The sequence below is a fragment of the Elephas maximus genome, chromosome 23 (assembly GCF_024166365.1).
Source record: "Elephas maximus indicus isolate mEleMax1 chromosome 23, mEleMax1 primary haplotype, whole genome shotgun sequence".
Classification (NCBI taxonomy): Eukaryota; Metazoa; Chordata; class Mammalia; order Proboscidea; family Elephantidae; genus Elephas; species Elephas maximus.
The window spans coordinates 74352683-74380067 of NC_064841.1; the positions used below are offsets into that span (position 1 = coordinate 74352683).

Sequence of the window (27385 nt, forward strand, 5' to 3'; positions counted from 1 at the left end):
GCAGAATTTCTGGATCAGAAGTTCTGCATATTTTCAGCTTTAATGGTAATTTCAAACCGACGTTATCTAATTTTTTCATCCCAGTGTTGCACCCAGGATATCATCTTTTGTCCACAAGATTATTGCTACAACCCTCCTCTTAAGTGGTCTTCCTATCTCCAGTGTGCTTTCCTCTGCCATATATTCTTCACACCACGGCCAGTGCCATCTGTCTAAAATGTAATTCTCTTCATTAAGTACCGATGCTTAATACCTGCGAATGGCTTCCCATTATCCCCCAAACAAAATACAAATTTCTACAAGTCATTTCATGATCTAGCTTCTGACTGTATTTTCAGCCTCATCTTTTATCAGTGCACTCACCCCATACTCTGCTAAACTCTGCTACTGCCGTTCCTCAGTTTCTTCATTTATTGGAAGGAAACCCGTCTTATGTTCTCTCTTACAACACTTCGAGTGTGCTATTGATCTTTTGTTCTCTATTTGCCCAGTGCAGTGATTCATCAGACTCACATGTGGGCCTGTTAGAATGCAGCTTGCTGGACCCACTTCCAAAGTGTTTGATTCAGCGGACCTGGGTGAGGATGGAGAATTTGCATTTCTTACTAGTTCCCAGGGATGCTGATGCTGTTGGTTCAGAGGCCACATATGGAGAACCACTGGGCTGAATCATTTTTTTCTACCCTTTCATGCGCTCATTAAGCTCAGATTTCAGCTTAGATGACTCTTTTCATTATCTTCTCTGACCTCTAATTGTTCCGAAGCTTTTCATGTGTGCACCTACGAACTTCCTGCACCTCCCCACTGAAATACTTCCAGCTATCTTTGTAAATACCCAAACACCCTCAAGTAAACTGTAAGCACTCATGGTCATGGACTGTTGCCTGTTTTAGTTTGTATTAAGAGCCTAGCACCCAGCCTGCTAGCAGAGATATCATAAAAGTAGTTATTAAGGGTTAAATAAAGGAAGAAACGAATGGAGACTAGAATCCAGAATCTATGTCTGATTCAGCCTGTGTTCTCTACAGCACCTAGCACAGTGCCTGTGCATAGCAAAAACCCTGTAAATATTTGTTGAATTAACAAATGACAGTTTTACAGGAATTCGAGGGCAAGATTTTTAATGTGACTACTGTGGGTTCTCTTTCCTTTTCTTCTCTCTTACTGCATCTCACTTCCCAATCCTGCCAAGCCCAGAGTCGTTACTTTCTAAGAACGTATCCAGTCTGCTCCATCCCCACTACCACGACTCTTCCAAGCCCTCATCATCTCCAGCTTGGACTGTCACAGGAGTTTTAAATTGATTTCCCTGCTTACCGTCTTGTCTCCCTCAAATCTGTCCTTCACACGGTCTCAAGATTTAATTCCCCTGTTTAAAGCCCGCTAACCACTCCCCATTTGCCACAGCACAGGTCTTAATTTCTTAATTTGTTGGGTCAGGGGCCCCTTTGAAAAGCTATGGACCCTTTCCCAAGAGTCAGTAGGGGAGAGGGGGCTGTGGGATTACAAATTAAGTAAACCTGGCCAAGGCAATAAACTGTTTTAATACCATATACAGTGTTCCTTGTAATTTGCTCCTGTCTGCCTCTATGTATTCTTCTGTAGCCACCTCCTATCTGCAGCACAAATGTTCCAGAATACCCAAAGCCTTATGGCAGCAGTAAACACAGGATGCCTTTGTTGGAGGTATCCCCTGCTGGAAGCAGTCTTTTTCTGCTCTTTGCAGTCACTCTTCTTCTGTACGATTACACGCACCTCTTCTATGCTCCCATGATGCCCTGTTTCTAGCTTAGCTTGAATTTACCATATTGAACAGGGAAATCAATTTAAAACTCTTGTAATTGCCTATTTACCATGCTGGAGAATCACTTGAAGTACAGCGACTGCTCCGTAGTTATATGTATGCACTTGCGTAACTATAGTAGCCTGTCGGTTACTGGTTGTTGAATGAATGAATATAGAAGAACCTTAATTTTGTACATTTGGAAATCTTTCTTTTGCTGCGTTAGGGACTATGTCACTTTTTACAACACTGAAAAAATTAGATAAAATTTGCATATGGTAAAATGTACACATCTTAAGAGTGCAACTCAACACATTTTTACGTATTTTTTTATATAAATATATATATTTATATATCTATATATACCTGTGTAACCACAACCCAGATAAAATATCAAGCATTTCCATTCTTTAAGAAAGTACCCTTGAGCTTCATTTCTATCAGTCGTCAACTTTTTTTGATTTCTACCATTATAAACTCGTTTTACCTGTTCCTACACTTCATGTAAATGAACAGAATCATATATTTTGACACCCACAAAAAAATCCCTCAATAAGTTTATGTGAGGATTTTATTTCGTTTTTTTTTTTTTTTTTTTAAATGCTTGTGTTGTTTGTAGTTGCTGTCAGTCGATTCTAACTCACGGCAACCCCATGTGTACGGAGTAGAACTGCTCCATGGGGTTTCCTAGGCTTCAGCCTTTCAGAAGCAGATTGCCAGGCCCGTCTTCCAAGGTGCCTCTGCATGGATTGGAACTGCCAACCTTTCAGGTAGGAGTTGATCACATAACCGTTTGCGCCATGATTATCACCTCCTTACTGGGGTCTGTGGAGTCCTGGTGGCGTAGTGGTTAAATGTTTGGCTGCTAACCAAAAGGTCAGCAGTTTGAATCCACCAGCCACTCCTTGGAAGCCGTAGGGGGCAGTTCTACTCTGTCCTATAGAGTTACTATGAGTTGGAACTGACTTGACAGTGAAGGATTTTGGTTTACTGGGGTCTAGATGTCACCATCCTCTGTGCTCTGGGATTAATTTTGTTAATAATGTTAACAGTTTAGGTATGATTGCTAGTAAGATTTTGTTAAAAATTGAAAAAAATATTAAAATTGCTATAGTTACTTCCTGAGAATCTACAGTCTCATTCTTGTCTACCCCCTTAGATCTCAGAGATAAAAATGTATCCCTCTTCCATCTGTAAAATCTTACTTCCCATCTGTAAATCTTTAACACTTTTTATGTCTTTTAACACTAATTATGTTAATTAATTAGTAGTGTCTTTTAACACTAATTATGTCTCCCCAAAAATGTGTATATCAATTTCGCTGGGCGATGATTCCCAGTATTGTGGGTTTGTCCTCCATTTTGTGATTGTAATTTTATGTTAAAGAGCATTAGAATGGGATTGTAATACCCTTACTAAGGTCACATCCCTGATCCAGTGTAAAGGGAGTTTCCCTGGGATGTGGCTTACACCGCCTTACGTGTCATAAGAGATAACAGGAAAGGGAAGCAAGCAGAGGGTTGGGGACCTCATACCACCAAGGAAGCAGCACTGGGAGCAGAGAGCATCCTTTGGACCTGGGATCCCTGCACCCGGTCCAAAGCTCCTCAGCCAGGGGAAGATTGAGGACAAGGACCTTCCTCTAGAGCTGACAGGGAGAGAAAGTCTTCCCCTGGAGCCAACTGAATTTAGACTTTTAGCCTACTTTACTGGGAGGAAATAAATTTCTCTTTGTTAAAGCCATCGACTTGTGATATTTCTGTTATAGCAGCACTAGATGACTAAGACAACTCCCCTTCTCTTTACATTTATGGTTTCAGGCTCTGCATGTTGCAGTGTCTGCCATGATGGATACTTTTGGGTGTAAAAGTAAACATCATTGTATTAGCATCATATTAGCATTTTGAGAGAAAGCCCACCTAAAACATAAATAAACCATAATAGGGTACAGAATCAGGAGATGTCATAAAAATAAATCAGTGCAGCTAAAGTTAAAACCATACTAAACAAATAAGAAAGGGAGAGAAGGATGGGGGCTAGAGAAAGGGAGGCCGTTCACCCACCCTTGACTGTTAATTTTTATTTCCCTGCCTTGCTTTTAGCACCCTTTTACCTTCTTCATCTTTTCCTCTTGGAGTAATCTTTTTTGTAGCTGCATTCACCGTTTTTCTCTCTGTATATAGACGTACTGTGTAGGGTTGAAAGTCATCAGGCAAAGGAGGTTGGTGGCGGGTGAAGAAGGCAGTGAAGAATGTTTCAGAGGGAGGAAAAAGAAAAAACATGGGCTGAGTCCCAAAGGTAACGTGGTGTGCTGGAATATTTAAATAAAACAAAAAGAGGAAGTACCTTGGCTGTGGAACAGGAGTCAGAGATGCCCCGTGATTAAGAAGGTGGACTCTGGCCTGAATGACTTGGTATCAATCAAGTCTTGTTCATTTATGTCTTGTGATCTTGGACCTTCTACTTAATCTGTGTGCCTCACTTTTCTTATCTGTTAGAAAAAGACAATAGTACCTCCTGCACAGATCTGTGATGGGGATTAAACGAGCTGCTGTAAACTGATTAGGATAGAGTCGGGCACTTAAGCACTTCTGAATTGTTTGCGATTGTTTGCTCGAGCTTTAAGAAAAAAATAGAAATCACTTCCTAGATCTATTCATTTAGAAGCTTGGTCATTTTCTCATTTTTTTTATAACGTACCTGGATATTTATCCTGGAAGTGCTAAAGGGAACGACACTACTTACGTCTGTTTTTGACCACCTGAGTTACAGGGATGGTCTGATGTTTGGAGGTGAAGTCACACCGAGGAGGAGATGGAGTGATGAAAAATACCAATGCAGATTCCTGTGAATTACTTTTTCTGACATCTCAGACTCGTTCTTTGGATGCGATTCTATGGGGGGAACTTTCGGAGACTGGGCTTCTAGGGGTGAGCTATTTCAAGGATTGGTGGCTTTTTATACATTTAAGAAGCACCGTGTTAGCTCAGACCAAGTCCACCCTCGTGAGGACATTGTGGAAAAGGTTGAGTGGAAGATCTGATGAGAGAGGCATCTGAAGAAGACAGAGACAAAGGGAGGGTATTTTAAAGATAGTTAATAGAAAACCAAAAAAAAAAAAAAAAGCCAAACCCGTTGCTGTCGAGTCAATTCTGATTCCCAGCGACCCTATAGGACAGAGAAGAACTTCCCTGTAGGGTTTCCAAGAAGCAGCTGGTGAATTTGAACTCTGCTGACCTTTCGGCTAGCAGCCGTAGCTCTTAACCATTGTGCCACCAGGGCTCCATAGTTAATAGAGGAACTTATATTTTGCTTGAAGATAGGGGATGGTATCTGCACTCCCCACTTACATTATTTTAATCATGTTGTCATTTTAAAGAAGCTTTTGTTGAGAATATTAGAAAGCCAAATAAACGGAGCCTACCTGTATTAAAATACATACCCACCTGAAAAAGGAGTTATCTTGCTTTCTGTCTCTCTTCTCTTCTCCTTCTCCCCAAGTAGAGTGAATTCTGTTTTCCCCCGTGTTCAGTAATCCTGCCTTTAATAAGATAGTTCTCTAACCATTCTGCGTTAGTCCCAGTAAGATGCTGTACAACTGCTCTGATTCTCTGCCTCTTCATTTGTTGATTCTTGAGTATCCACTGATGTTTTCAGTTTCATAGGCCACAGGAAAAGTAAAAAGGACTAATTACTTAACTAGAAAGAGGTTTTACACATGATACAGTTAGATAAAAATACAAAGTATTGCCTTATCCAATGCTGGATAGACTGGTACATGGAAAAGTGAATATAGGGTTCAGTGACTAATTTAAGCCAACATAAATGTAGAGGAGTTTGTTGGTTAAATGGCCTTGAAGTGAAATATGAAGAATGCAAAAAAGTTGAATAAATTAGTGTGTATGCATATAAGGGATTGGGCTGTTCAATTATAAATCAGGACATAATTCAACTAAAGAGGCATTTTTTCAAAAAAGGAGATTATGTCAGTTGGGGAATGATGAAAAAGAGGCTCTACATTTAATTGTCTGAAAATTTTCACCCCTTCCAGGAAAATTCAGGTAGCCTTTTAGATTATGAAAATGACTTTGGATATTGTCTTCCAGGTGACAATTGAGTGTGTCTCAACTCTGCTTCATAGTTAGGCCATCACTGATCACTGTACTTACCTTCAGCGTCAATGAAAGTTTATTTGCCCATCTCACTAGCTGTTTACTGCCTCAAGTTGGTTGAAGAGTAAGACAGCTAATCCTTAAACGTATGCACACGTATGTCCATAATACGCACACACACAAACCTAGGTTCAATCTTACACACCTGAACAAACACTGTCCATTTCTTCTTCACGGGAAAGATATGCGAACTCTTGTTCAAGGTCAAACTTTGGCAAACTGAAAATGGGAAATCCTCCCACATAGTTGTGACATATATTCTGGAGAGATTCCCAAGTGAATGTTAACATTCAAGTGAAAAAATTTACAAATGCCTTGCAGATTCTCTTTTCTAGACACCCAATTTAGTTGGTATTCAACATATATCATTTCAATCAGGGAAAAACATTGCAAGGGGAATATGGATAACCAGATGTCCTTAGGAACAAACAGCCAGAACATCCCATATAGCGTGTGTGCTTATATATAGATCCGTGTATCCATATCAAACCACATATATGCTTATGTTGTTATATTACTCTATATTGCATTACAGAAACAGTAATTTTCAGTCTTCTGTGGGGCAGTTTTAATAAGGATGTCCTTTATATTGGAGCCCTCGTGACATAGCGGTTAAGAGTTCAGCCCCTAATCAAAAGGTTGGCAGTTCAGATCCACCAGCCACTCCTTGGGAACCTTATGGGGCAATTGTGCTCTGTCCTATAGAGTCTCTATGAGTCGGAATCCACTCAACAGCAATGGGTTTTACAGGTCACCTTATATTGCTCTTCTGTGGAACCATTAATATAAATGAGGATGTATATCTCCACACTCTCATCTTAGATTTCATATCTGGGGACTAAGGTATTGCCCGGGTGGCACCCTCACTACACTGTTGTCTCAGACAGGAGGGTCCACATTAGTCACTACCCTGTGTCCACCCATGCATTATATGTTCCCGTTTGCCCCAGGATTAAAGTTGCCGTGAAGTCTAGTGTAACTGACGGTAACCCCATGTGTGACAGAGTAGAACTGTGCTCCATAGGGTTTTCAATGGCTGATTTCTCAGAAGTAGACAGCCAGGCCTTTCTTCCAAAGTGCCTCTGGGTGGACTTGAACATCAAACCTTCAGTTAGCAGCCAAGTGTATTAATTGTGTGCAACTCCCAGGGACTCTGCCCCACAATCACTCACATCTATTTTATTAAGTGGAGAGCCCTGGTGGCACAGTGGTTGAGAGCTATGGCCGCTAATCAAAAGGTCGGCAGTTTGAATCCACCAGCCACTCCTTGGAAACCCCGTGGAGCAGTTCTTTTCTGTCCTGTTGGGTTTCTATGAGTCAGAATCATCTTGAGGGCAACGAGTACTATATTAAGCGTCCATTTGGTCTCAGGAGACTTGTAAAGCTGGTTAAAGGCACAGGGAAAGCCGAGGTCCTGGAAGTCCTGGAGCTAGGAGCCAGTGGTTTATCAGGCTGGACCTTTTAATCAAGATCTGCCTCCAGTGTACGCAGGCTGAGGAATAAAATTAGATCAGAGAGACAGGGATCTATCAGTCAGGCCAGGCAGGCTTGATCCTGGTCTTAGGGGCACCTCAGATATGACCAATTGAAATAATTTTATAGGCAGGAGCTGAGGTTATTAATGCCTTTTCCTTCTTGACAACTCAGAATTTTCCTGATCTGAAGCCTTCAAAAAATGAACGCTTAAGCCTTGTTTTTGTTATTAGCTGCCACTGAGGCACCCTTGACATGCCAAGCCCATGCACAACAGGATAAGACTATTGTGATCTATAAGGTTTTTATTGGTTGATTTTTCAGAAATATATCACCAGGCCTTTCTTCCTAGTTTGTCATAGCCTGGAAGTGTTGTTGAAATCTGTTCAGCATCGTAGAAACGTACCACCCTCACTGACAGACAGGTGGTGGCTGAGCTTGAAGTGTATTGGCTGAGAATCAAACCCGGGTCTCCTTCCTGGAAGGTGAGGATTCTACCACTGAACTTCCTCTGCCCCCACCGTAAGCCTTAAACTGCCCTGAATTATTAGAAAAGAACCTTGTCCCGAGAGAAATTTTGACACCGCCTGTCCAGAAGCATTCAGTGTTTGCGACTGGTTCTAATGTAAATTTTGTTCCCAGATATTGGGTGTTGGTCACCTGTTGTTTGAGGTGTGTGATTTACTCCATCAAAGTCTAATATTTATGAGCCCCAGCCTATTCCCAGAGCAGAGGCAAGGATGTCCTTGACACAAATCTTGAATCTGCACTACGAAATGTTTGGGGTGTGATTTATATCCTAGTTTGGAATTATCATCCTAACCTACTATAAATATGCACCCTACCTAATCTGGTGGTGTTGGAAATTTTGAGTTTTAATTCTGTCATTTAATAAAGTGTGAAGAAAATGTGGGTTCTGTTAGATCTAGGAATTACCTATGAAGAACCTGCCATGAAAGACCTGTGGGCTGTACACTCTCCAAATAGGAGCCTAATGGATCTTTGAAGAAGTATCTCACCTGGACCGTTTCACTGGAATGACTCTTTTGAGGCTGTGTGTCACATTTTAAAAGGTGTTTAGTACGAGGCAAGGCTGTCATTTATAAATGCATGCCTTTCACTAGCACCATTCCAGGTTCGTATTATTTTTGTTGGCTGGGAAATAAGTTAGCCTTCTTTTTAAAAATCTGGTGTATAATGATGTTAACATTTCAAAGAGAAGAATCATGGGTTTTTATCAGAAATTGTGTGAATAGTGAGCAGCTGTTTGGTGTTTAAAAGAGAAAAAGAAGTTTCTTCGTTATTCAGTATTGCTTTCAGGATACTGTGTGTGTCACATATTCAGTAAGACAATAGTTCATTGTAGCAATTCTGAAAAATAATGAAGGACGTGTGCTTTATTAGTATGTAAGCTTTCCAGCAATGACAAGCAACCCCTTCTTCCAAGCATGTGGATTTAATGATCATATATTGCAAAATGAATAAATTGCTACCAATATATATAAAATGTATATATAAAAATATATATATATAAATGGAAACCCTGGTGGTGTAGTGGTTAAGTGCTACGGCTGCTAACCAAAGGGTCGGCAGTTCAAATCTGCCAGGCGCTCCTTGGAAGCTCTATGGGGCAGTTCTACTCTGTCCTATAGGGTCTGGGTTTTAATATATATAATCCATTCTAGGTCTTTGCTTACATCTCTCATGACCAACTCTGGATGTTATATTTAGCATGTAAGATTGAAAACTCATTGCTGTTGATTTCGACTCATAGCAATCCTATAAAAAAAATATAGGACAGAGTAAAACTGTTCCACAGGGTTTCCAAGGAGCAGCTGGTAGATTCGAACTGCAGACCTTTTGGTTAGCAGCCGAGCTCTTAACCACTGTGCTGCCAGGGCTCCTATAAGATTGAAAGGACTCCAAAATGATTGATATCCTGAGCCACGTGATGCCATAACACTAAGTTGATTTTTTTAGCGACAGCCATAGATTGAGAAATTTTAATCAATTCTAAGAACCATTTTCCCCCTATTTTATAAAAGGGCAAAGCCAATGGAGCTAATGGAGCTGAAATTATTTTCCCTAAATATTAATGCCTGAATTAGAAATTAATTTTTGTTTGATAATGATGAGAAGGGAAACCCTGGTGGTGTAGTGGTTAAGTGCAACGGCTGCTAACCAAAGGGTCGGCAGTTCAAGTCCACCAGGCGCTCCTTGGAAACTCTATGGGGCAGTTCTACTCTGTCCTATAGGGTCGCTATGAGTCGGAATCGACTCTATGGCACTGGGTTTGGTTTTTGGTTTTTTTAATGATGAGAAGTATAACGATGTATTTCCATGTTGTTAAATATAGTTTTACCAGTGTTGTGAGCACAGATGTATGTGGTATCCTTAGAAGAAAAGTTGGGAGGGCCTCATAATGTGGTAGGGAAAATTATATGTACATATACCTCATGCATATGAAGAAGGTTCTAAATCTTTTAATAACGCTGTTTTGATCATCTAATGCTGCTATAACAGACATACCACAAATGGGTGGCTTTAACAAAGAGAAGTTTATTTCTTCACAGTAGAGTAGGCAAAAAGTCCAAATACAGGGTATTTCAGCTCCAAGGGAAGGCCTTCTCTTTCTGTAGGCCTTTTCATCAGTGTTCCCCCAGACTAGGAGCTTCTCTGTGTAGGGAACCTGGGTCCGAAGGATGCGCTGTGCTCCCAGCACTGCTTTCTTGGTGGTATGAGGTCCCCAACTCTCTGCTTGTTTCCCTTTCCTTTATATCTCAAGAGATTGCCTCAAGACACAATCCAATCCTGTAGACTGAGTCCTGCCTCACTAACACAACTGCCGCCCATCCTCCCTCATTAACTTCATGGAGGCAGGATTTACAACATATAGGAAAATCATACAATACCAGGAATCATGGCCCAGCCAAACTGATACACACATTTTTGGGGGGACATAATTCAGTCCATGACAAAAGCTAATTATTTTTCAGGATCGCATTTTTTCAACCTTTAAACTTGGTTAGGTGTTGTTCCTAAATGCTGTTTTTAGAGGTCTACGCCTTTCCTGCCTTGTAATTCTTAGCACATCACACGTGTTAACTTCATTAATTATCCACATTTCACCAGATTATAAGCACTTTGAGGACAGGGATGATGTCATACTTCCCACATTATCCTTAGAAATACAAAACAATGACTTACCAGATAGTTACAGAATAAAAGAGTAGATGAATGATAAACAGATTTGATAATCAGCCCCTACCTAGAGTATAGGTAAATATATTAGTTCTCACAGTAAACTTTGGTAAGGGTTTTTATAAGAGATAAGTGTAAATTATTTAATAAAAACAGGACTGGAATCAATAGTATTTTTAACAACATGTTTTCCTTGTCAAATTCCCACTGTAGTTCTCTGAGTCTTACCCATTTTACTTTTCTTTTCTAAGAGTGAATGATGTTGTTAAACTCAATTGTCGTCTTAAGATTTTTGTTGAGTCTGTACTTTGCATAGGCATAAAATTTGCACAAAAACTAGGAAATTCAGATATTTAGTGAAAGTACACAGACAGCATGCCCTTTATCTGCCATCATGTTAAGAGGAGTGGGTGGATATAGCTTGATGGATAGTGCTTTCCCAAATAGACCCTGGACAACATACATAAACCCATAATTACGGAGTGCATATATGAAGAATTTTGTTGAGGGTGTGAGAGCCTTGCTCTCTACTGGGTAATAGATATAGATAGTTGTCTCTTAACAGTTTTATTGGAATATTACAAAACAAACAAGGAAAGCTTAAATAATAGACTATGTATTCCTTATATATAAAGCCTGTAACTTAAATATATTTTTATTCCAGAGAGCACTTAAAACAGTGACTTGCGTGACAGTAATTCTCAATAAATAATTGTGCAACGGATGAATGAGTGAAAAACCAGTATTCCTACTGAAGGTGCAAATTCTCATTCTAATTCTTAGGAAAACAAGTATTTACAGCAATCATTTGATATATAGGTATATATATATTTTTTTCCTTGTTAATGCTAATGGCTACTTTTTTTTTATCACCTAAAATATAAACTAGAATTTTCGTACAAATATTTTAAAATATTAAAATATATATTTAGTGATGAATCAATTTATAAATGTATACATTTTCAGAGATAACGTATATAAACTGAGGCTCTGGCAGGTGAAATGACTTGCTCCAGTTAGCGCTCTGGCAACTGGTGGAACCTGGATTTGAACTTAGACGAGTTTGATGCAGCCTTTGAACTTGCTCTCTTACGTCACACTACTAAAATGGCTAGTGATTATTCAGCGAAAATTTGAGAGTCATGACCCTTTGTTGCATAGATTTGAGTTTTGTAATCTTGTCCAGCAAAAGCGCCACTCTTAGAAATTTTACTTGGCCAGGGAATCCAAGACCCAGGCTTCCCCAGTACACGGATGTGCACGTTTCAATCTTTGTTCGTGCCTGCCTTTCCAGGGCCCTCGAAATCTGAAACGCAAATTCTAGACTGAAAAAACAAAAAAACAAAACCCGTTGCCACCGAGTAGATTCCGACTCATAGTGACCCTACAGGACGGAGTAGAACTGCCCAGGGTTTCCAAGGAGCGGCTGGTGGATTCGAACTGCCAACCTTTCGGTTAGCAACTGAGCTCTTAACCACTGCTCCTCAACTCGATATCAAGAAAAGATCATCATCAAAAAGTATCAATTAGAAAAAAAAAATACCAATTAGCGTTTGCAAGTGACTTAAATATGTCCTTTTTCTTTGGCTCATGTGGCTATTGGTTTCAGAGTATGATACACATTTTTATTGCAATAAACCCTTACCGACCATATATTTCTTTTCGATTCCATGTCACTAGGACTTCCTTCACACAGTTTTACAGCTGAATTAATTGCAGTCTGCAGAGACAGATTTCTAAATTTGTAAAACTGCACAAACCAAAGGCTTTTTGTGGATAATTTCACATCACAGTCTGCATAGAAAACCAAAGAAATATGAAGCCTGATATAACATAATTTCTTCATTAACAGAGGCAGATCAAACAATCTCTGATGTCAAAAGGTGGTTATTTTGAGCTTCTCCTGTCAATTTCCTGTTCACACACGGCAACTGGTGGCAACTAAAAATAATCAGCTTTACCATGGGCGAAGAATATGGTCACATTTGGCTCATGGACAATGTGCACAAAAAGATTTAGGATCCCTTGTGCAGTTTCTTTCCTCCAGCCCACTTCTCAGCTTAGTTTGCTGCCGTTTGGAAGCTATCGAAAAGCTATTTATTAACAGGCAGAAGCCCGGAGCCGCAGTGCAGCACACCTCGGCGGTGCCGGTGCCGGCAGAACGTGGCTGCAAGTGCACACCAATTAGATCTTACTGTTGCCGGGACTGTGGCATTAGCAACTCTGTCAATCAAGGGTGCTACAATAGCACGTGCGGCAGTGGGTGGCTCAGGGCCCACGGAGAGGTCTCTCTGCACTCCAGCTGCTGAATGAAAATGAGTTTGAGGCTTTTTGCAAGATCGTGGAATAGAAGCTCGGTTCAGTAATGCATCCCAAGGTTAACTGTTACCTGAGCCAGGACTGTAAATAATGCATTTCCTGGAGACAACCTTTGTAGAAGAAGAGAATGCTGGAACCGGTAGGAAGACTCCTGTCTGAGATGGAAAGATGTCTCACTATCATTTTATCAAGTGCTGTAAGTAAGCTTGATATTTTGCTCATGTGGTTATCTTTCTTGCCGAAATAGTATTCTATGCAGATGCCAAAATTCAGGCAGGGCTTGTAGCATGCCACATCTAGGTGAGTGACACAGACCGGTGACTTTGATGTTTCATATGCTGAATGTATTTCCTGCTAATTTCAGGCTCTGAAGTAATTCCATGGTGATCCAAACGCTTATAGTATAGAAATCATCCAAACTTTAGCATCCTGAAGAAAAGGTACATAGACATAAAAAAAAAAAAAAAACTCAGCTTGTAGAAAGGAATTTCCTAAGGGTACATCTGAGTGTATCAGCTCGTATTAATAAAATATTTACCTACCAAGTAGTTAATTGGTATATAGGTGAGGTTGTTCAGTTACTGTGTTAGTATTCAATTTTACTGCTTAATCCACCATTCAGGGCTTACCTTGCAAGCTTGGTCTTTAGGGTTATCCTTGACTGTAAACTTTTGTCCTTGAGTCGTTCACCTTGAAGTGTTAAGGGACTCAAGTGACATTAGTACCAAATGCTCTACACTGATGCTCATATGGCTTTTCTCGTGGGTTCATCAAGGATTTCTTTAATGTCAAATATTCTGAGCTCAGTAATGGTTGTATGTAAACCTTCTCTGGTTGGTAATAATGAAGAGGAAGACATTATTTATAGCAAAAATGGCTTGCCTGGACATCCATTTCTCTCCTGTAGCACTTCTGAAAACTTCTGTACATTTATGGCAGGGTCTTAAGGCGACAGAGGACATTTGTTGAAAATGGTTTATTCTGAAGATTAGGGTTGTGTTAGCCAAGGACATCACCGTACTAAATTTAAGGAAAATATTGTTGAGGGAACATGTGTTTTGAATGGATCTTGAGTTTTGCACTTCAACGGACTGAAAAAATAATGCTAATTTAGAAGGCTGCAATATTTACCTTTCTTTTGTCTTTGAGAAAGTGTGTAGGAGTTACAACTCCAGGATTAATGAAAATTAAAATGCTTTACTCGTCAGTGTCCTCAGAGGAGCCATGCTTTTAGCATGCAGAACAGTTTTAACTCCTAAATGAGTCCACTGATCAGCTTGTAAGCTTGAAACCTAGCTCTTGAATAAATAAAAATTGGGGGTCTGCAGCATATTTAAGAATGATGGGAATAGTCTTTTGTTAACCCCTTAAGTCTCAGGGCTATTATCTTGGTAAGATGTACATGGGACAATACTCTGGGTTGGTCTCGTATTGCCCCTGATGCTTTACTGGGCTAGCAGAATGTCATTATTTTCTCCTGTCCATGCCTCTGCAGAGGAAATTCCGGAAACCCTCTGCACCACTCCTACCGGGAACCTGGGTGCTCCTTAAGCAGAGTGAGCTCACCTGGTACAAGGCAGGCAGGGAGCCTGAGCCAAAGCAAAAAGGTGCCGGTGACATTGACTTTGGATATTCAGTGAGCAGCTGGTTGTCAAATATAACATGAGGCTGCCCTTCCACACCTATGTTTTATCTAAATTCTTTACTCTTTTATCTAAACTCTTTCCTTTGAATTTAGAATTCTGGAAAATTAAATTCAAAGAAGGGGTACCGTCTAAGAAATGGAAGCATCTAAATAAGTCTTACAATCCACCAGCATAAGAGATGGGATCTAAAAGGAATGAATAGTGAAACGTTCCAACAACATCCCTGAGCAGTGGCTCAATGTAGTTAGCAAATACACATTAATGATCTGACTGCGTTCTAAGCTCTGCGTCTGAAGATGTGTATAAAATGGAGAGGAAGCATGGATACTATTAGATGTTAACTTCTGTGGCAAGATGGTACGATGTGATAGAAGAGTCTGAAATTATATTTCATTGATTCTGTGCTGAACTAGTCAAGGGATGTTTCATAGAAAGAATAGGCCTGGAGTTGGATCTTGAGGGATGAAAAGAATTCTGAAGGATAAATGAGGATACTTATTGTATCACAGGAGCCCTGGTTGCACAGTGGTTAAAAGCTCGGCTGTTAACCAAAAAGTTGGCAGTTTGAATCCACCAGCTGCCCCTTGAAAACCTTACGGGGCAGCTATACTCTGTCCTATTGGGTCACTATGAGCTAGAATCAACTTGACAGTAACTGGTTTGGTTTTGGTATGGTATCACAAGGTTTATTGATAAGGTCATAATTCATAGTTGTTCCTGGTAGATAAGATTTTCCCATATTTTGGTGCCTTGTCTCTTATTCTGTAGTCATCTATTGGTAAGGTTAATTGACCCATGTTCTTCTCACCTCATTCCTTTCTCTCGGAGGCTCAGTGGTGAGCTTCATTTCTAGCACATGCCCATCTTTTCATTCTGACACTAGCTTATCACCATACCATGAAGACTTCCAAGCCGAGCAACAATGCAGGAATTGATTAAATCCCAGGGCAGGAGTGAGCGCTTCTGAAAATATGCAACATGTGTTTGAAATCATGAATTACAGATGATCCTGGTGAGACTGAGGAAGCCCTGTGGTGAAATGTTGGGTGGCCAATAAGTAATACAAGAAACTTTTAGTCACCTGGGGAATATTCATGATTTAGTGATAAAGAGCAGGTGACTAACCTGTGCATTCGGTGCAACTCGAATTATGTGTGTGGTGTATGTACTGGAAAGCCTAAACCCAAATTCAGCAGACAATTTCATAGGCCAAAATCTCTGGTTTATAGGATGATCAGTTACTTTTCTTCTGTTTTATAAGCCATTCTGTATTTTCAAAATTGTCTACAATGGGTATGCTTTACTTTTATAATCAGAAAGACAAACAAACAAACAAAAACAAACATTTAAGGCAGTGTAGGAGGATATGCAGAGAAAAGAAAAGCTTAGCTGCGTATCTTCGGGCAGATTAACCAGTAAGCACGGTATGCACTGGCTTGCAGTAAGTGAGTACACACAGGCATCATTGTACTTGCATACTAATCTGTAGTGCACATTTTCACCTGGGTTTCATTAGTAAGTAAATGCAATTAACCCCCTGCGTACTTTGCTTATTGGGTAATCTGTCTCTGTCCTATCACCACATTCCTTCCTGACCCCATGGTCACTGAACTAATTCTGGATGCTCCATATATTTTCTATAGAAATGTTAAAAACCAGTGTATAAAAATTTATTGTGGATAAAGGAAAGTGTAGTAATACCACAAAGAAAAGTGCTGATGTTTCGATTATCTTTGCAATCACCAAGTCCCTTTGAATGGATCTGTAGTAAGGTTCTCTCTCTGATCCCTGTGCCTGGTAAGAGGTATTATGGAATTTGGCCAGATGCCATTAATGAGGTGCAAACAGAAGGAGAAATGGAGCCTGGAGGAGTCATGGGCTCACAGACTTTTAGTGCTATGTGAGACTTGGCACTATAGACTTGCTTTGCCCTTATCAACCTGGAGCAGGAGCATAAGACTTGCCCTGTCAGGTTTTCTTTGCTCAGTCTCCTGTAATCAAAGTCTTGCTATTTCCACTCTTGGACTGTTCTCCTTCTCAGTCAGCCCTTCTCTAAGCATTGGGTTTGGGACAGGAGTTTGCGGTAGGAAGAAGGTCAAAGTTATTAAAGTGAGTACTCTCCAAAACTGCAGTTCATTTTAACTAAGAATGAATTATACCGCAAATCCTGCTATTTTACCTATTAAACCATGTTTAAAATACCAGGAAGCCCTGGTGATACAGTGGTTAAGCGCCCAGCTACTAACCAAAAGGTTGGCAGTTCTAATCTACCAGCCATTCCTTGGAAACCCAATGGGGCAGTTCTACTCTGTCCTATGGGGCCACTATGAGTCGGAATCAACTCAACGGCAATGGGTTTGGTTTTGGGTTTTGGTACAATACAAAGGTCATCTGTCGTTTTTGTTTTCCTCAGTCTACTCTTTCTCATAATGCTACCTCCATCAGAATGCCTTCCCCAATCTACCACTTATTGCATGTTGTTCACTTGCTTGAGAATTCCCATGGCAGAAATTCTACAAAAGCCATTGCAACTTTAACACATTAATCCCATCATTGTCTCATTTGCCATTAACTTCCGTTTTTTTTTTCCCCAATCTGTATTCCATAGTCAGTAATTGTAACCAGTCCCTGAAAAAGATTCTCAGCATCTTCATCCTACTTCCCTGCTGCTCCACTCACCTGGCAGATGCCTAAACCAGTTTGAACTTAACTTTCCAACTTGTCCATCTTTGCATCAGAGCAGCCAGATGATCACTGAAGGAAAACATCAGCCTAAATCAGACTATAATTCATTTTCATTTCATGATCATAAGCCTCAACCAGACAATACTCTCCCATGCTCCTACCATGTTTCTCAAGTGGGCACAATTTTTCATACCTAGACACCTCCGTTGCTTTCCTTAACCCTTTAATCATCATTGTATATACAGTAGCCCACCCACATTTTCCACCTCTCAGGTTTCTTGGAAGGCTACATTTTCCGGGAAAAGTATTTGCTGCCCTCCAGTCGGGACTTGTGTAGCAGTGAAAGATGAAAGAAACACTCATTGGCACAAAATAGCTTGGGTAGAGGGCTTACGTATGAGGCAGTGGATCCAAGAAGTGTGTTTGGGTCAAACTTTTGTCTCTTTTGGCTTTTGTACAGCTGGATAAGCTTCGTAAGCATGTTTGTGGTTTCCTGTATGATAGGGAGCCTGGTGGCCTTGGTTTTTATTTTTTTTGTGTTATATTTGGAAAACCAGTGGCTCCGAATGTAATAGAATGGGAGGCACCCACAATAAATTGTGCCTCCCAGGATCATTGGGACAAGTTTAGTACAACAAATCATGATGCCATAGTGCCACCAGGAACTGATGGGAACATGTATTCCCACATAATATTTCTCAATATTCATATTACTGACCAAAAAATTTAAAAACAGTTCATTAATCTGCATGCATTCCACTACTGAAAACACATACCATCAACAAAAAATTCACAACACTAAGAAATTCAGTTATGATTAAATATCCCACACAGAAAACAGTTGCCATTAGGTATAAACTCCTTCATTTTCCTACCAGTAAATCTGCAAAGGTATCTGCATCTCAATCCATCTTTTCACAGTTCTGTTTTGTACTAATAAATCGTCCCTGTTTGTATCCAAAGCCAGTGTCCTCCAGATTCTACCCCTTTTGCCTCCTCAAAAGCTTTACTCTTTCAATTATCCTCTTTCTCTCCTGTTTAATCATTCTCTTTGACAATGCAGCATGTCTATCAGTGCAAGTATATAGCCTGATAAACACATTTTCAAATGATCAAATAGTTTCCCTTGTCCTCATATTCTGGCCACCACCAAATTTCTTTGCTCTTCATGGTCACCCTTCTTGAAATAATCGTCTGTAGACAGAGTCTCTGACCTTCATCTCCCTTTTTACTCTTCACATTGCTCCGTTCTACTTCTCCTTTCACCACTCCACTTTAGTTAAACCGTGCTTATGTGGCAAAATTCAATGGACACAAGTCCTTCGTCATGTCAGTTTAAATTCTCACTTGCCTGCTTTATAGCTCTTTGGGTTTTTCTCCTACTTTTGTGGCAACTTTTCCTCAGCCTCTGTTGCTAGCTTCTTCTCTTTAGCGATTTTACAAAATCTCTGGGTGACTTCATCCATTCCTATGGTTTTAAACATCATCTGTATTTTCCCAAATATTTTTGCCATTAGCCCAGATGCCCCTTTGTACATCGCTACCTTTTCTGTCTTAACAACATGGACACATCATTCCTGGGAAGTACAGAGATGTCTAAGTTATTTTTTTCTTAACAAGCAGTATCTCATAGCACTTAGTAAATTTGTTTAACTTTCCTTTAAAAGGCATTAAAACACTATGTTTAAGTATTTTGGCTTTTATTTCTAGAGTATTGATTCACAAAAGCAGTACACCCACTCTTCAGTTATCAACCTGGTTAAGTTCCAAAGACCAGATCATTATGCAAAAACTGGGATTATGTGAAAACAGAGGATGACCAAATCAGATCACAAAATGGAAGATGACTGCATCGTTACCATCTTAGTCATCTATAGTGCTGCTATAACAGAAATACCACAAGTGGATGCCTTAACAAAGAGAAGTTTATTTCCTCACAGTAAAGTAGGCTATAAGTCCAAATTCAGGGGGTCAGCTTCAGGGGAAGGCTTTCTCTCTCTGTTGGACTTCTAGTCAATGTTCCCCAGACTAGGAGCTTCTCTGCATAGGACCCCTGGGTCCAAAGGATGTGCTGTGCTCCTGGCACTGCTTTCTTGGTTGTATGAGGTCCTTCTGTCTCTCTGCTCGCTTCTCTCTTTTGTATCTCAAGAGATTGCCTCAAGACACAGGTTGAGTCCTACCTCACTAACATAACCGTCACCCATCCTCCCTCATTAACATCATAGAGGCAGGATTTACAACATATAGGAAAATCAGGCAATACCGGGAATCATGGCCCAGCCCAATTGATATACACATTTTTGGGGGGACATAATTCAATCCATGACAATTACATAACTGCCAAATTACATCATTACATAACTGCCAAAGCACTGAGAATCATGGCCCAGCCCAGTTGACACATAACCTTAACCATCACAACTAGCATTAGTCTCACTTTGGCATTCATTACTGCCTGACATTATGTCGTTAATTTGCAAAATAGTTGGATAGTAGACTTTTTACTATTGTCATAAGTGCAAAATGCTGGATAACGAGATAGTCGATAAGTTAGAAGTAGGTGTGTTGCTGAATCGAACAGCATGTGTAGGTTTAGATTTTGTAGAAGTTTCCGGATTCCTTTCCAAAAAGCTGGAGTGATCAATTCCCACCACCAGCAAGGACTGCATACCCCCTACATCTTTGCCAGCCTGGGATGCTGTCTCTCTTTTCAAATGTTGCCAAGTTGGTAGTTGAAATATAGTTTTTTGCTGGTCTCTTATTTTTATTTTGCTAACAGATAAGTATGTTTTTTTTCCTATTTTTAAGTTGGTTCTATCTGTTCTCATTTTTTTCTATTAGATTGCCATTTTTGTACCATTTTGTTATAGGAAATATTAATGTTTCTCTGCATATTAACAGCATTTCCTAGTCTATTTTTACCTTTGGATTTTGTTTTGGATGTTTGTTGGCATCTAGTTTTATGTTAATTGTGAAGAAAACTATGCCCTTTTTCCTTTTGTGGATCTTGCTTGTATTCATTCCTCTGAATGGTCTGTTTTTCCTAATGCTAAATGATTAGTCTTTTACATCTTATTCTAAACCCTATTTTTACATTTTAAATGCTGATCCTCATAAAATTGAAGTGTATCTATGATGTGAGTTGGGGGTCACTTTTTCCCTCCTTCCTATTCTACATACAAGATTTCCACTAAATTGAGATTTAGCTTTATTTACATTTTAAAGTCTCATGTGTACTTTGATCTATTTCAGGTTTCTGTTAAGTTACACTTCTCCATATGTCTAGCCCAGGACCATATTGTTTTGATTACTGTGTTTTTATAGTAAGCTTTATTATGTGATAAGGCTAATCCCCTTTGATTAATATTTTCTTAGATAGCCTGAAACTCCTGTCCATTTAATATTAAAATTATTTCAACTAGTTTTAAATGAAAAAAACCACAAATACATTTTTTAAAGAATTTACCAAAAAATTTAAATTTTAACAGTATAGTAGAGTACTGTCCTTAGTACCTATATTCTACAAAATAAATTAGCAATAACACATAGCAGAACTGCACCAAATTGATATTTATCTTGATAACAGTGCATCTACAATTTTAGGAATATTTTATTCTCTTATCATCACTATTTTATTGAATATTATTAAGATAAGAGGAAATAAACGAAGCTGTCATACCAGTGATAAGTCTAGGACTTATAAACCTAATGTAATTAAGAAAAAAGATATGTCACTGTATATGCTGCTAAAGATAAATCTTTCATCTCAGATATCTGCGTATACATCTATAGCCATATCCATACCCAAATCTGTACCTATTTGTATAACTATATTTACATATATTTTATACCTATATATTTATACCGATGTCTGTATCACTTATGATTTTATCTATACCTATGTCCTTCTGTCAACCATTGTGAAGTAAAAGAACAGAATGGAAGAATATATATGAAATGATAAAATTATACATATTATTCATATACGTATTCCATATAAAGACATTGTCTTCGAGTCAATTCCAACTCATAGCAACCCTATAGATCAGAATAGAACTGCCTCATAGGGTTTCCAGGGAGCTGCTGGTGTATTCGAACTGCTGACCTTTTGGTTAGCAGCCAAGTTCTTAACCACTGTACCACCAGGGCTCCCTATTACATATAATACATGTCTGTTGTTAAGCTTTCCTACACTTGGCTTTTGTCCAGACTTTCAGGAAAGCCATGGACCACTTAGGTCCTGTTGGTCTAACGAGGGAGCTTTGTATACTGCTCCAGTGTTAGCATTGCATTATTAAAGACTCTGAAGGGCTTCACATCCCTGTCCTTACTTGACAGCTGTTATTCTGATGTACTATGGGATACCCTGTCTTTCTGCAGATTGTGTGGTGAATAAAACGGGACTCCTTATGTTTCCAATGGTTGGCTTACACTCAGTGTCACTGTAGGAACAACAACCACAAAATGCCATGATAACTTAGCGAAGCTGAATAGATTACGTGACTTTAATTTTACTTTATTTCATGTACTTATGTATTTATTCATCAATTTAAGAAATATTATTGAACTTCTATTCGTTTTTAAGTACTGGGCTGAAGGCTAGGGATGCAAGGATAAATTATGCCCGTAAAAGTTCCTGCCCTCTTGAAATTTCCTTGCAAATGGGGGGTGACAATGAGTCAACAGGTAAACGAGCTGGTTGGTAGTTGATAGCACTAAGTCCTGTGAAGAAATATAAAGGAGGTCTAAGAGCTAATATTAGAGTGACCTGGGAGCTGAATGGCATAAGGGGCAATTTTAAATAGTTTGTTAAGAAGTGGCCTCTGAGTGTTGGAAGTAAGTGCAGGGGCCAGCTATGTGAGGATCTGCGGGAAGCATGTGCCAAGTAGATGGAACAGCAAGTGCAAAGTCCCCAGGACAGAGATGAAGAGGTTTCAAATTGTTAATTCAACGAATATCGGCTCTTTTTCTTGTTTAGTATTTAATATTTCTCACACTGGTGGCTAAAATGCTGCTTGTTTTCTTTTCAATTTTCTTAGCTACTCATGCAAATATCCCATAGCCCTACTTACCTTTACTTACAAATGTCTCTGAAAAGTAGCCTATGCACGCTCTCTCAAATGCCTCAGCACACAATGACGGGCACGTTACCTCCCAGCCCCAGTAGTCCACAAAGATCAAAAGCTCTTTGCTGTTCCCCACTCTCCTCAGATTATTTACACTGTCTGACTCAGCAATCATGTCTAACTTCTTAGCCGCCCCCCTTGTCCCCGAAAAAGTGTCCTGTTAACTTTGACTCCAACTACACTTCTAGACACCTGTTTCAGTCTTCCCGCCTAAACGTGATTTCAAAAGTTTCAGTTATTCACTCAAGCCAGGCATTCTGCTCTGCACTAAGTTTATACGATCAATGAATAGATTTCTTTTGCAGAAGAAACTCATAGTGTAGAGGGGAGGTTGAACAGCGAATAGCAATTTCAATACATTCCCCCGTATGCCAGTGTTAGGAGGCAGAGGAAGGTGCCCGATTCTGCCATGTGGCAGGTCTGAGAGGAGGCAGACCAGCCTTCTCAGCGTGAGTGGGAAGGCATTGGAGGAGGAAGAGGCATTTACTGATGATCCATGGGTCCATGGCCGAAGAACCCAGGGAGAGGAGAAGACGTGTATGAAACAACCGTACTGCAAGTGCGTGGTGAGTTTGAAGAACAAACAAAAAGAATTCCATGTGGTGGAGAATGGGGTACAAACGCACAGTTTTTGGAGAGGTATGATAAGCTTCGTATTTGATTATGTGAAGCAGTTCACTGAGTGATTTTAAAGAATGAGGGATGTGGTTAAATTTGTGCTTTCATTCTGTTAACACTCTGGAGGATGGATTAAAGAAGATGGAGACTGGAAAGGGGAGCAACCAGTAAAATAGTTCCGATGACAGCTTAAATCCAGATGGTGGCCATGGGGACCATGGGGCATGGTCAGATTTGGGAGATATTTATAAAGTAGAACTAACAATTTATTGTCTTATCAGGGAGAAATTCCGTGCTTTGCTCCCTTTTCCTTCTGCATATCCTATTTAGATTAATTATTTCACCTCCAACATCTTTGTGGGCAGATTCCAGGAAAATATCTCTGGCCATGTTCTTTGTCAAAATCTCTAGATACACATTATCAAAACCTGAGTGGACAAGTATATCCTATCAATCTTTCGAACTTGAAATGTACAAACTGAATCTATGTTCTTTCTTCCTAAACTCGAATTTCCAGATCAATAAGGTTTTCATGTGCAGTGTAGATTTGGGGGAGCCTTGTCATAAAGAAACATTTGGTTTTCCCTAATTGTCATAAATTAATCAATGCTATACTATAACATAGAGCCCTAGTGGTGCAGTGGTTAAGAGCTTGGCTGCTAACCAAAAGGTCAGCAGTTCGAATCCACTAGCTGCTCCTTAGAAAACTTACGGGACAATTCTACTTTGTCCTATAGGGTTGTTATGAGTCAGAATTGGGTTTAGACTGGGACATATCATGCTTTAAGAGTGATTGTTTTATAGAATAACTCTTTTTGTGCCTTGCTGTGAAAACTCTTTCTCCAAACTACAATTGAATTATGTTTTCTTTCTGAGCACAAAGCATTATACATGAGGGGACACCATTTAAATGATTCTTAAGCTGTTGAGTTTTTAATTGACGTGTTCACTCAGAAAACTATCTACAGGTCATTGTGTACCATTCAATGAATAGGTTATCCCCTCACATAGCTGTGGTTTAAAGAAAGAAAAGCTAATTAGAAGCTGTTCTACCCTTTAAAACAAGGTAATAAAACGAACAAGGAAAATTATGATGACCTGATATTAATCACTCGTGCATTCTAAGTACTGTGCCCAGTTTTCACTTCAGGAAAGATATTTCGCTAATAGAAGGTGGTTGAGGGAAGGATAACTAAAAGGCAAAAAGCTTCAGGGTCTTGTGAATAAGGAAATGTTAAAGAGGTTTGGATTATTTATTATCCGGAAATAGGATTGACAGGAGAGACAGATACAAATTAATGAATGGTTTATGGACATCAATTGGCCATTCTTCTTCATTCAGGCTCTTAACAGAAGAAGAGGAAGACACTCGTCGAAGTGGACGGACAGCAAATATGAGATTGATGAAGGATTTGCCTCTCAGTGCCTCATATTTTAAGAATGTAAAAGTTATTGCTATGGAGTATCTCTGAGGGAAGAAAAGTCCTTCAAAGGTTGAATCGTTTCAGACTTTCTAGTTCATTATTCTTTACTCTGAACAACTGTATTACGATTTGCTGTGGAGGACTGAGTTTAAACCTTTTCCACAGTGAGCTCGTGGACTGAATCTGTATAGGACCACACACTGCTTTACATTTTATATTCTTAAGGATCCTAAACGAGTCTGAATACCTCCTTTTCCATCTCACCGGTGATCCTTAAAATACATTACAGCTACACAACAAATCCAGTTTGAGATATGCCTAGGCAGGTGGGACATGGTATTCTTTACCTATGGGAGCTCTGGTTATACACATAGTCAGTGCAATTGGTGGAGGCCAGTACAAGCTCTCCGCAATCACTTGGGAAGCCTCACCTCTTGCTTCTGGTAACACTGGGGCTAATTCTAGGGTGTCTCAGCAAGTTTCTAGTATTGTGCTATTAAGTGTATCACTTAATTCCTCTAGGGCTTGGTACTCGATTTCCTTCCTTGAAAAATGTGGCTAAAAATACCACTCCTACCCCCTTCATGAATGTTTGTGAAGGTTAGTCAGTCTATTAAGTGTTCCACTCTCCCTCCATTCCTCCCTCTCTCTTTTCCTATTCCCTTCATTCCTTTATCCATCACCCATCTGTCATTCATCTATCCAAAAACCCGTCGCCGTTAAGTCAGTTGTGACTCACAGCTACTCTGTGCCGTGGTGTTTCCAGGCTGTAAATCTTTATGGAAGCCAACTGCCACATCTGCCTCCCATTCATTCATCTATGCAGACAGTATGATACAGTACAATACTTTCTGACAGTGTAATACAGTCAATACTTTTTGAGCCACTGCTACATACAGCTCCAGTGCAGGCAGGCACTGCCCTGGGTACTGAGAATTTCTCTCATCTATCTTGCTATCTGAAGTTTTCTAACCCATGTGCAAAAATAATACAGTTTATTACTTTTTTGCTTTCTTATCACAATGAAAAGGCTTTCCTGTTTAAATAATTAGTAGAGATGTTTATTTTAATGGAAAATCCATAGTATAATTATAATTCAAACTCTATGAAAATAGATTTGTAATGAAATATCAAACTCCTATTTAGAGTCAACGTTCACATACATGGAAACCCTGGTGATGTAAAGGTTAAGTGCGATGGCTGCTAACCAAAAGATCAGCAGTTCGAATCTGCCAGCCGCTCCTTGGAAACCCTGTGGGGCAGTCCTACACTGTCCCGTAGGGTCGCTATGAGTCAGAATTGACTCTATGGCAATGGGTTTTATACATCTGTCTGTATCTCTGTCTGTCTGTCTGTCTCTATCTTATCTACCTACCTACCTGTCTATCAATCAATCAAACCCACTGCTGTTGAGTTGATTCTGACTTATAATGACCCCATAGGACAGAGCAGAACTGCCCCATAGGGTTTCCAAGGAGCTGCTGGTTGATCCAGACTGCTGACCTTTTGATTAGCAGCTGAGCTCTTAACCACTGCGCAACCAGGGCTAAATATATCACACTTACTGTCCTTCTTTTCCATCTTTTTTTTGGCATGGTGTTAGTTCTGCCTTCATCTGTTTATTCTGGCACAGATGAAATTTTTGAAAGTATGTCGTAATTATGGATTTTCAGTACAACCGTTATAGTTATAGCAAGAGAAATCTGTGCATCACACTCTAAAAGAAATTGTTAGTTTAAAAATTTGTCTGTAGTTCAGTTTTGTAAAAACATTTTCAGGGTGTTTGGTTAATAATTTTTAATGGAGTTGTTAGCAGAAGTTTTAGTCCAAGATTTTAAATATAATAATAAAAATATTAGTAGCATTTTTACCAGTTGTCTGATACTTTAGGAGTTTCCAAGTATTGTTTTGGTCTACAGTTTCAAAGTAGTTTTGTGAACTCTCTCCATAGTCCCCAGAAGATGGAAAGCATAAGGAGACCAGTATTAATTAAAGCACACTTTTAATTGTGAAACTAATTATACAGTGAGATAACTGCTTCACATAGACTAATCAGACACACCCAAATGAAAAAATTAAAATGCAAAAATTGGGTCCAATAGACTCTACTGGTCTAATGAGGGTTAAGTTGAAATTTCGTATTCCGGGAACGTTATTTCTGGTCTTTACACAGCTTTGGCACTCTCTGAGATGGTCCGTGATACTGGCATATGCCAGTTTGAAAAATACAGAATACTAACTTTTGTTGCATCTTAACTTTTTCTTATGTGTGTGAATTCTCAACCCTATGATTATATCTTTAAACCAGGGACTTCTAGCTTTCTGTATTTTAGGGCATAGCCATGTACCCATCAGGCATTTAAGGAATATTTGATTTGCTAAGAACTGAGTGACTGCAGGGCTTTTTTGTTCCCTGTGTAAAGCGCAGCATATATGAAATACATACTATGAAGCTTTCTGAAATCTGAAAATGTATTACTTAAAAATAAATACTGTATAATAAATATTAAAAATAATATAAAATTTAAACCTTTGCTCTACTTGTAACAATAAGCTGTACATTCATAGCAAAATAGAACAGAACTAGATGTCATAAAGGAATGTATTCTTTAGGAGGAAAAAGGAAAAAGCCATCATGGATTTTTGATTATATGAGTCCCTTAGTTGCCATTGATGGAAAATCAACTCATAATGGTTTAACCACAAAAGGAAATTCATTGACTCTCATACCTGGGAAAATGGCCCTTATATGTAGAAAGCCTGCATTTGTTTTGGCTTCAGATGCTACTGAACCAGGGATTTAACTCATCGCTCTCTCTTTCTCTGTCTCCAAAGAGATGGGTCTTGATAGCACATGTCTACATCCTAAAGGCTTGATACTAAACATGAGAGTGGGCCTTGTTTACCTCCCAGTGCCCAATTATCAGATCTCGTGGAT

The 27385-nt window shown here is 39.5% G+C and overlaps 1 protein-coding gene across 4 annotated transcripts in view; it reads left to right on the top strand.

Moving 5' to 3' along the window:
- MYO16 (myosin XVI) overlaps positions 1–27385 on the top strand; it is a 733911-nt gene that overhangs the window by 124781 nt on the left and 581745 nt on the right. The gene's annotated exons all lie outside the window — the stretch shown is intronic.